This window comes from Nicotiana tomentosiformis, chromosome 12 (genome assembly GCF_000390325.3).
Source record: "Nicotiana tomentosiformis chromosome 12, ASM39032v3, whole genome shotgun sequence".
In the NCBI taxonomy this organism is placed as follows: domain Eukaryota; kingdom Viridiplantae; phylum Streptophyta; class Magnoliopsida; order Solanales; family Solanaceae; genus Nicotiana; species Nicotiana tomentosiformis.
Genome location: NC_090823.1, coordinates 117505700 through 117515209, shown reverse-complemented (window position 1 = coordinate 117515209; position 9510 = coordinate 117505700).

The following is a 9510-nucleotide window of genomic DNA, read 5'->3' as shown; positions in this document are numbered from 1 at the left end:
TTACAATTCAGGCAGAGAAATATAAGCCTTTTGAGTTACCCTCAACAGTAACAGAGGTATGTACAATCGGCCATACCCATATCAGTTATGCCCTGTGGGAGCTAACAGATATGGTTTAAGAGAAGGACGGGATATCAGGATCCGGCTGGGGTTAGAGTAACCCAAAATGCTGGATGGATTATTAGTATTAGTTGACATTTTCGAAGGATAGTTAGTGCAAACGTGGTAATAGATCTCTTTGTGAGACACCCAGATGGTGCACTCTAGAATAGTACAGCTAGATATGAATACTAGAGTGTTCAAACTTTTATTTATTTTATAAAGATAGGCACTGGAAGCCTAGAAGGGATAAATATTACCTTAGTGTGGCTTTCGTCCCTAGTAGAGCGAGAATGTTAGGCAACCCGAAGAGCCAGGGGATGGAGCAAGGAGAGATAAAAGCAAAATAATGTCTTGTTGAAGTTTTAGAATAAAGTGATAAACAGAAATATTAGCAGGGAAATAAGAAAAGAGTTAATGAAGCATTATGAGTAAGATGTGATACATAGATGACAACGGTAGATCAAAATAATGACAGAATTACGGAGTCTATAGTCAAGTGAAGGAAACAAAATGAGAGGTGACAGGCCTTGAGACAATAAAAGAATATAGGCCATAAAGTCATATCCTCATTTTGAGAAATAAGTTTGTGACTCTAGCATGATTACCAGAAGGAAAGGTTACACCCTAGAGTAATACAAATCAGTATGGGCTGGTGAACAAGACAAACTAAACATAAATTAGGGATTGAGTGATTTGATAACAGTCGACATCATGAGAATTTTAGAGATTGCATTCCGGTGATAATAGAATGTACGACAGAAGAATAACCTTCAAAGGTCATTCAGGAAGACGCTTCTCTAAAGCAAGCAATGTGAGCAAAGTTAAGCTTAAGGGACTATGTGTGCCAGTTATACTAGATGACACCCTCGTGAGTAAGGAATTTTGTTATCCTTGGTACAGAAGGATTACCGCAAGGCGAGTAAGGGTCATCGATGATATAAAAAGGCGCCAAAGATGAAGGGGTAAAACATCTATAGGTAGATTGTCGTAGAATTAAATCTTAGTACTCCCCTAAAGGAGGGAAATATGGAGTGATATGGCATTAAGTCAGAATTAAGTGGTTCTAGTAACTATGAAACAGTAAAGGAAGAATGCAATAAAAATGAGAAAGGGATGAAATTGTACTTATTCAAATCCTACAGATATGCTATGATTCCAGAACATTATGTAAACACGACGTCAAGGAGAGGAAGTAAGGGTTCCTGTCCGAGATGTTATTGATAGATAAGGAGCCGGTGTGAGACATAAGTTAAGACGAAGGAAATAACCCAAGAAAGATTACGCGGAGTATTGATATGAGAATGGGCCAACAAATAGTTAGTAGTTGATTCAGGAAGAGCCTAGTTATGGCGAGACAAGAGGATACAGAAAAATCAGCAGATCGTGCAAGATAAACATAGTGAACCCCAACATAGTGAATCCAGTCTTGCAGCTAATGATATCGTGATCCTTGATAAATATTCAGATAGGAGTTGGGTAGTTAAAGGTACCGTATGAGTGTTACGGAAATAAAAGAGAGTACCACTAGGAAGACAGTCAAAATATCATTTCAGAAGCAACCCTACAAGCTCAAGGGCATGAAGGTAAGTAACTACGGATAATTATAGGCAAGGAAGGACATCAAAACAAATTCCGCCGAGTATACGATGTAATAAGCTCGCAGCTTTACAAGAGTCATAGGGTCCTCCCTAAGTACTACAATGAAAGACTAGCTGAGGAAATAAGGAAGAAGGCTTCAACTTAAACATAGTAACTTGAAGAGGAAATGGTCTTGTAACAACAGTCTCACAACAACAATGTATGCACTTCATAAGAAAGTGGCAGCTATCGTGGCTAATGAATGGGAAGAAGAAAAAAATCAAAAGGTGATATTCAAGATCGTATGGGTTGTATGAAATTCCAATATGTGTGAGCACTAAGATAAGCCAAATATTTGTGCAACAAGTGGCAAAATGACCAGGAAAAGTAATTGCTTACATTTAAAGAAAGTTGACAAGGAACGAAAGGAATTATTAGATCAATGATCCAGAGTTAGTTACATTATGAATGCACTTAAGATTTCGGAGTATTATCCATGCAGCATATATGTTGACAATCATACAAGCCGGAGAAGACTCAGGTATAAGTTAAAAGAAAGAATTGAGTCCAGGTCATAGACAAAAGATTGAATTGTTAGAAGATTGTATCATGTATATTCCATAGCGCCCATGAAAGGCTAAAGTAATAACTAATACCAGGAGTTGTAGATCGGAAGATAGCTTAAGCCTACATAAAGGCTGATCAGAAGGAAGAGGAAACTAAAGAGTTACATCAACCAAGTGAATCAGGAGTCTGATTATTAGACCTAGAAAATTATAGAAATCGTGATTGAAAATATTGCAGAATCACTCTTAGTATCAGAAGTACAAGAGTACAATAACCATATTCTATGAAGAGTACCAGCCTTATAAGAAGTCAATATGTGGATGTGAATTATACCTATGTGGAAAGAAGGTCATGAAAGAAATAGAAGATGTGATGCGAGATTTTAAGGCGAGTAAGGTAAAAGTGAAAAACGTACGAGATACTCAGGTGCAGAAGTTGTGAATAATCTATACTTCAGATGGAGGGATAGCAACGTTGGGATTCAGTATCCAGGAATGATAGTGGTGTCATTAGTGGCATATTTTCTAGCCTATGGTTTCTAGGTATCGAGAAGTCGAATTAAGAGAGTAAAGAAGAGTTAGAGACGATGTGATGTCTCGCTTGATATTCCAGAATGACATAAGGATATCTATGATGCAAGCAAGTTGAAGGAATCTTGCGAGTAGTATAAATAGATATGTGTAGGTAGCAAGCTAAAGTATGGTAGAGTGACAAGGTTTTTGGAAGATAGGAGTAAGGATAAAAAAAGGGTGAGTGAGAAGGTGACGACAATGGATAAATCCTCGGGATTAAGCCCATGAAAAAAAGAGAGCTAATGGTTTCTCTAAGTTATAGAAAAATCAGTATAGCCTGTATGAACTCAAAGGAGTCTAAGACTAATAGCATTTAAAAGAGATGGAATGCTACCCTGGTAGTAGAATAAGGGTGTAATTGTGATAGATAAAGGATGATGTTTGGGCCTTCGATTGAGTAATGATTTGAAGAAAAAAAAAAGGATTTCATGGATGGCACGGGATTAGAGTACCCCCCATAAGATGAATCACGCTGGAATGCTATGAAAAAAATGGTTATTGAAGTATAGTATAGCCCCTAGGTGGATTAGGCAAGTCACTTCAGGTATTCCCCGATGAGACGTAAGCCATAATGGCAATGTATTACGTAAGAAGTTTCAAGTTATCAGTGGTAAATTGTAGATCAACATTGAGGTGAATCAACAATGGATGGATAAAAGTTACAAAGTATGAGATGAGATTACGCCATCATTCCTAAGATGAACAGTAATGAGAAAGCATTGAAGGATTTAGATTTATATATATAGGATAAACAAAGAGAGTAACCTGGAGTTTGGTAGCAAACCTCAGCAACGATAAATCGAAGTAAGAGTTATGGTATAGTATGACCTACCTAGATGCAGTAAAGTCATATGGATAGATAACTGGGTCTATGAAATAAGATATAGCAATATTCATAAATTCGACAAAGTACCGAGCGAAGAACTTCAGTACACCTATAGATGACCAGAGCGACATCTAGTCAAGTTCTGTATATGTTCCCAAAGTGACGCCTAGAGATTGACTAAAAGCTGGAGGGAAGAGTCGCATAGGCACATATACAAGGAAAAAGTCGTACATGCTGCGTGACAGAAGGTAGCAAAAGTTACGAGATTGGAAGTATTGCGATCACATGCCGTGGTGTGAGAAAAAGGCCTAAATATGGGAATGCCCTGGCCTTTGGATTTATTCACAGAACAGTTGCCTAAATGGCAAGGAGAGTATTAAAGTATTCGCAAGAGCTATGGGTTATGATAATGATAAAGTGCATCAGTCAACATTCGAGGATGAATGTTCCAAAGGGGGAAATAATGTTACACCCCATGTTTTCGTGCATGAAAGCATGCCATAAGTAAATTGATGTAAGCTCGGAAATGAGATGTTACATCCCGCATTTTCTTACGTTAAAGTTTTGCCGTAAGTTAATCGACGTAGACTCGGGAATGAGATTATTTTTGAGGTTATAAGCATTTATGCTATTTATAATAGGCAATAAGTAAGTGTCGTGAAGGTTAAAGGTTAAACGAATCAAAGAAAATGAGTTTGGTTGAAGATTGCCAATTTGGGATAAAATACGGTCCGAGCTATAATACCCGGTATTTATGAACTAGTGCCATACAAGGTACCACATGACCATGATAGTAGGGTACATAAAGTGTGTTAAAAGTGAGTTGTATTTTAAGTAATTTAGGATAATTCTTAATTATGTAGGTAATTGGTTAATGGGAGATTAACTAGTTAATTAAGGAATTGGTGGGTGATTAATTAAGGCTTTTTGATAAGCCTTAACGTGGCAGCCAAATTGTGACTCCTAAGTCCACATTATAAGGTGGCACATTAAGAGAGATTGGTGGCTTAGTCATCTTATCAAAGTGGGTCCCACCTAAAGGTTAAAGATAACCTTTCTAATTCACAATTGAATTGCTCACATCCTAAGAAGAAAGCTTCAGCAAAGATAATTTTTCAATAGAAACGTGATTGCTTCAAGCATTTCATACGAAGACTACCTAATACTATAGCAACATGGGATTTGCGATTCTAAGGGAGTACAGTACAATCTTTCTCAAGAATATCATACAGATTTTTCCCTACCTCGATCCGCCGTTACATGTTTTTCGCAAAAGATGTATATTAGAGAGATTGTCAAGAGAATCGGTTCAGGTATGTTAAGGCTATCCCTTCTTTCTTTTTGGCATGATTCATACAATATAAATGAAACAAGCAAACACACAGCTTTAATAAATGACTCAATTCATAGAAGTATAGGGGTGCCTATGTTCTTGATTCCCCATGTGAATTATTATTATATCTTCTCTTCATGGGTCTCAGAAAAATATGTATATGATAAAGTTTATCCGAAAGGCATATTGATCTTATGACATTCCGAGAAATCTTATTAACGCACTTCTTATGCATTTCATGCATTTATACATATACATTGACCTATGACCAAATGGCGTTATATACGCATATATTATATGTATATGGGATATGGAAAAAGGATAAATTGTTATATATGCACCACCACCCGATCAGCTGGTATACATTGATGATTTTTCCCACAGTAGCCGAGATGATATGATGGGATGCCCTCAGAGGCTTGATGATGTTATGAACGCATATACCTATGCATGGTATGAAATTTATACGCATATGCATGATATTATAAATATGAAATGATTCACAGAACTATTCACACTTACATGTTGAGTCTTTTACTCCATGTTTCTCTATGTTTTTTATTTACTGATTTTTATTCCTTACATACTCGGTACATTATTTGTATTGACGTCCCTTTTGCCTGGGGACGCTGCGTTTCATGCCTGCAGGTCCCGATAGATAGGTTGAGAATCCTCCAAGTAGGCTATTAGCTCAGCGGAAGGTATTGGTGAACTCCATTTGCTCCGGAGTTTCTTATTTGATCAGTATGATTTGGTCATGTATTTATTGGTATGGCGGGGCTCTGTCCCTACCTTTATGGTGTTTATCTACTCTTAAAGGCTTGTAGACATATGTCATGTACATGAAAGATTGTATGACCTTGTCGGCCTATGTTCAGTATATGAGTGATCATTTTGGCCTTATACCGTGTGTCATATGTATAAGTTTATAGTACATGATGGGTTGTCCTATGATGAGTATTCCCTCATATTTTATTCTAGTTATCTCACGGCAGCCTTTTCATCTCATTTACCTATAATTGTATGATACGAAAAGATATGTTACGTTGGTACTCGATTGAGTAAGGTACTGGGTGCCCGTCGCGGCCCATCGGTTTGGGTCGTGACATATGAGTCGGGGTCGAATCTACTAGGAGTTATGAGGAGTGTTAGGAGTATATATTGGAAACAAGCAAATGGGTTATCTAAGATTGCACTTCCATAACAAGGTTTTTTTTTCTATTTCTACTGTTACTCTAATAAATGCAAGCTAAAGAAAATAGATTATAGATAAATATTTTTGAGGTTTTTCCAATTAGATTAAAGGCCTAGGGTTGTGACCATAACCTAGGTGTTTGCCTAATGGTATAAAGATGTTTATACTTGTTTTGTTTATTGGGGTGTATTATAACTCTCAACTCCACGTTACCCACTTAATACCTCTCGGTCAGAGAGTGATTTTGCCCAATTTGGATTTCTCAAGTCCAAATGGGTATCAACCAAAATAGTTGATAAGAGCTCAAGCTGGGTTCTTACTATCTCTAGTTTGAACCCTTTAATTAAGTTAATCAATCTCTCATTTAACCCAATTCTTTATTAGCTAAGTTATCCTAGACTAGGTCCCTCTTTCTCAAGTAGAGACTGAGTCAATAGGCATAAATCAATCTTTGCAACCATTAATTCTAAAATTGATGCATGAACTAAGCTAAATAATCAACACTCAGTCATAAACAAGCATAAAATTAATCACCCATAAGGTTTACACACTAGGGTTGGGTCATAACCCTAGTAAAAATCTAGCTACTGATAATGGGATTTGAAGAAAATAAAGATGAAAAGCTAATTAAACTCATAATGGAAGATTAAAATGACGAAATCTAATGTTAAAATACTCAAATAAACTAAAACTTCCTAAATAGCAAAGAGAAATGGCTACAACAACTTTTGTATGTTCAAACTTGACCTAATTTTGAGAAACTCGTCTATTTATACAGGATCAAAAATCGCATACAAAAATGCCCCTCGGGAGGTTCTGCGGTCGCACAATTCCATGTGTGGTCTGCGGATTTCTTCAGTTGGCAGGAAGGTGAGTTCTGCGGCTGCACATTTCTAGATTGCGATCGCGAGGCAATTTTCTACGGCCGTACAATTCTTGTGTGGTCCGCATTTCACAAAGGCTCCTGGACTTGATCTTTTTGCATACTCTCTGATATTTGACTCTTAAGCCCAGTTCTGCGGCCGCACATTGCTGAAAGTTATGTTAGATTTTTCTTTTTGGTTTGCGGCCGCAAATGGATTTTGCGGTCCGTAATTTCTTCTACTGCCGCAGAATTTCTTCTGCGGATCGCACATTTCTGCTTCTGCACCCTTTATTGCCTTGTGCTTTGGAACACTCCTTTTTGATTCGGATTTCATCTCGGGAGACCAAACTTCCAGGATTTCTGCAATTTGTACAATTTCATTAGTTTCGGGAACACAATTCAATATTTTCGGACTAAAACAAAAGTTAAAAGATACTAATAAGCAGTCTAAATCCCCACTTATCAACTCCCCCAAACTTAAGTCTTTGCTTGTCCTCAAGCAAATAAATTAGTTCCCATCTCTAAAAGTTACGAGTCATTTCAGCGAGTCAAATGTGAGCCATCCACACATCAGTTGGGACCAACAATTACCCACACTACTTATGTATTATCAACAAGGCGACAAGTTAAACATTCATGCGCATATAGTTCTAATGTGACATTTGAGCTTCAAGAATTGACTTTACTCATTAAGGACTCTTTCTTTATAATGTAGGTCATGGTGGACTCCAAACTCTTCCTCCTCTACTTTCCATTTGCCTAGCTCACTTAAGAAATTTAGCACTCATCCAAAGATTTATGAAAGGTTCACTCATCACTCTCAAGAGAATGTCACAATTACGGCTTCAAGTACCATAGGCTTGCCCCTCATGTAGATTGCCACTAATGTAAGCTCACTCGATTTGAAATTAAGTAGGACTTCTTTCAGGATGTAATGAAGTCTTTTGGGTTAGGGTAGGATACCGTATGGGTAAGTGGTTACACCTTTCCTTAAGCACTCCATCTTTCATTTCTCGGCTCATACTTTGCCAATTCTTAGAGCCACTTTCTTTTCATTGCGTACTAGAGAGACTTAGCATCACTCTTTCTCGATCATTTCATTCTTTTTCTCCCTTTTTTATTTCTCCATGTTTAGGATCATTACCCATTTTTGAATCCCTTCAACCCGTTCACTTATTCACTTTTTGCATCTTTCTTTTTGTTCTTTTCTTTTCTTGCCTTTTCTTCCCATAGAGATCATTTTTTCTCTCTTTTTTTGCCTTGATACCTTTTCAAATTCCTCATCTCTCCCTCAAACTTATATTTTAAGCCATTTGTTTCACAAGAGTATTAAGGAAAGCTCGGGTGCCAAGAGAGGGTCACGACCAAACGGGTAAAGGCTTATAATATGGTTATCAAATAAGAAAGGCTAGAGGCTCAAAGGGATTGACTAGGGATAATGACATTGGTTGGCAATAGAAAACTCAAACAGGCCAAAGAGATCCTACAATCACTTCTCAAACTAAGCAAAACTTAGGATTTCGTCTTGAAACACATTCAGGGCAAGTTCTAGACCCTCCGCATGAATATTTGTATTAGCAACAATTCATCGCACCCCTCACGCAATCGGATTGTAAAAGAGGACATATTCGAGGGCCCACAACAACCACATTCAATTTTAAAGATCACAATGGTCCAATTAAACCACTCGATGATTGTCAAAGTCAACACAAGAGTCACAAAGTCACTAACTAGAGTTATTTCTTTCAAAAACCTTGTTTCTAATCATAAGCACGTAGTCAAGTGTGTTGGTACCAATTGAAGCATAGTTGACTCTTCGAGCATGACTTAATTAGGTCTTTTTATTCATTACTACTACTATTATTACCTAAACACAAAAAAAACTGACTCATTCCCTTAAACATAAAAGGAAGCTACTAAATCAAACAAAGAAGCTACTAAATCAAATAAAGAACTAATAAAGAAACAAAAATAAAGAAGCTAATAAGCAAAAACTACTGAAGATAGAATGAATATACATAATGAGAGAAAGAGAGAGAATATATATACATAATAAGAAAAGAGAGAATAATATCAAGTTATTACATGCCAAATATCTTAGAATGTATCAAATATAATAAATAAACTTCACCCTCGAATAAAGAGAAGCATTGTCCCTAATGCTTAACAAAATAAGAGTAAAAGAGGGGACAGAGTGAAGAAAAACTCCATATGGCTCCTTGGACATCTCTGTGTCCCCAACAATGTCATCACCCTCAGGCTCAGCCAACTGAATCTTATCATCCTCAACTTTGGGTGTGGCTGGGTTGGCAAATATCTGACGCACTGCCTCAGCAGTGTCGGCAGCAAGGTCTGCCTCTTCAGACTGGCCATCTGGTGTCACTGGTGCGGATGATGTTGTAGGATCCGGGACAGAATGGTCTGGGTCAAGCAACATGTCAAAGGGGAGATCTCTGGCTATAGCAAGCCTGG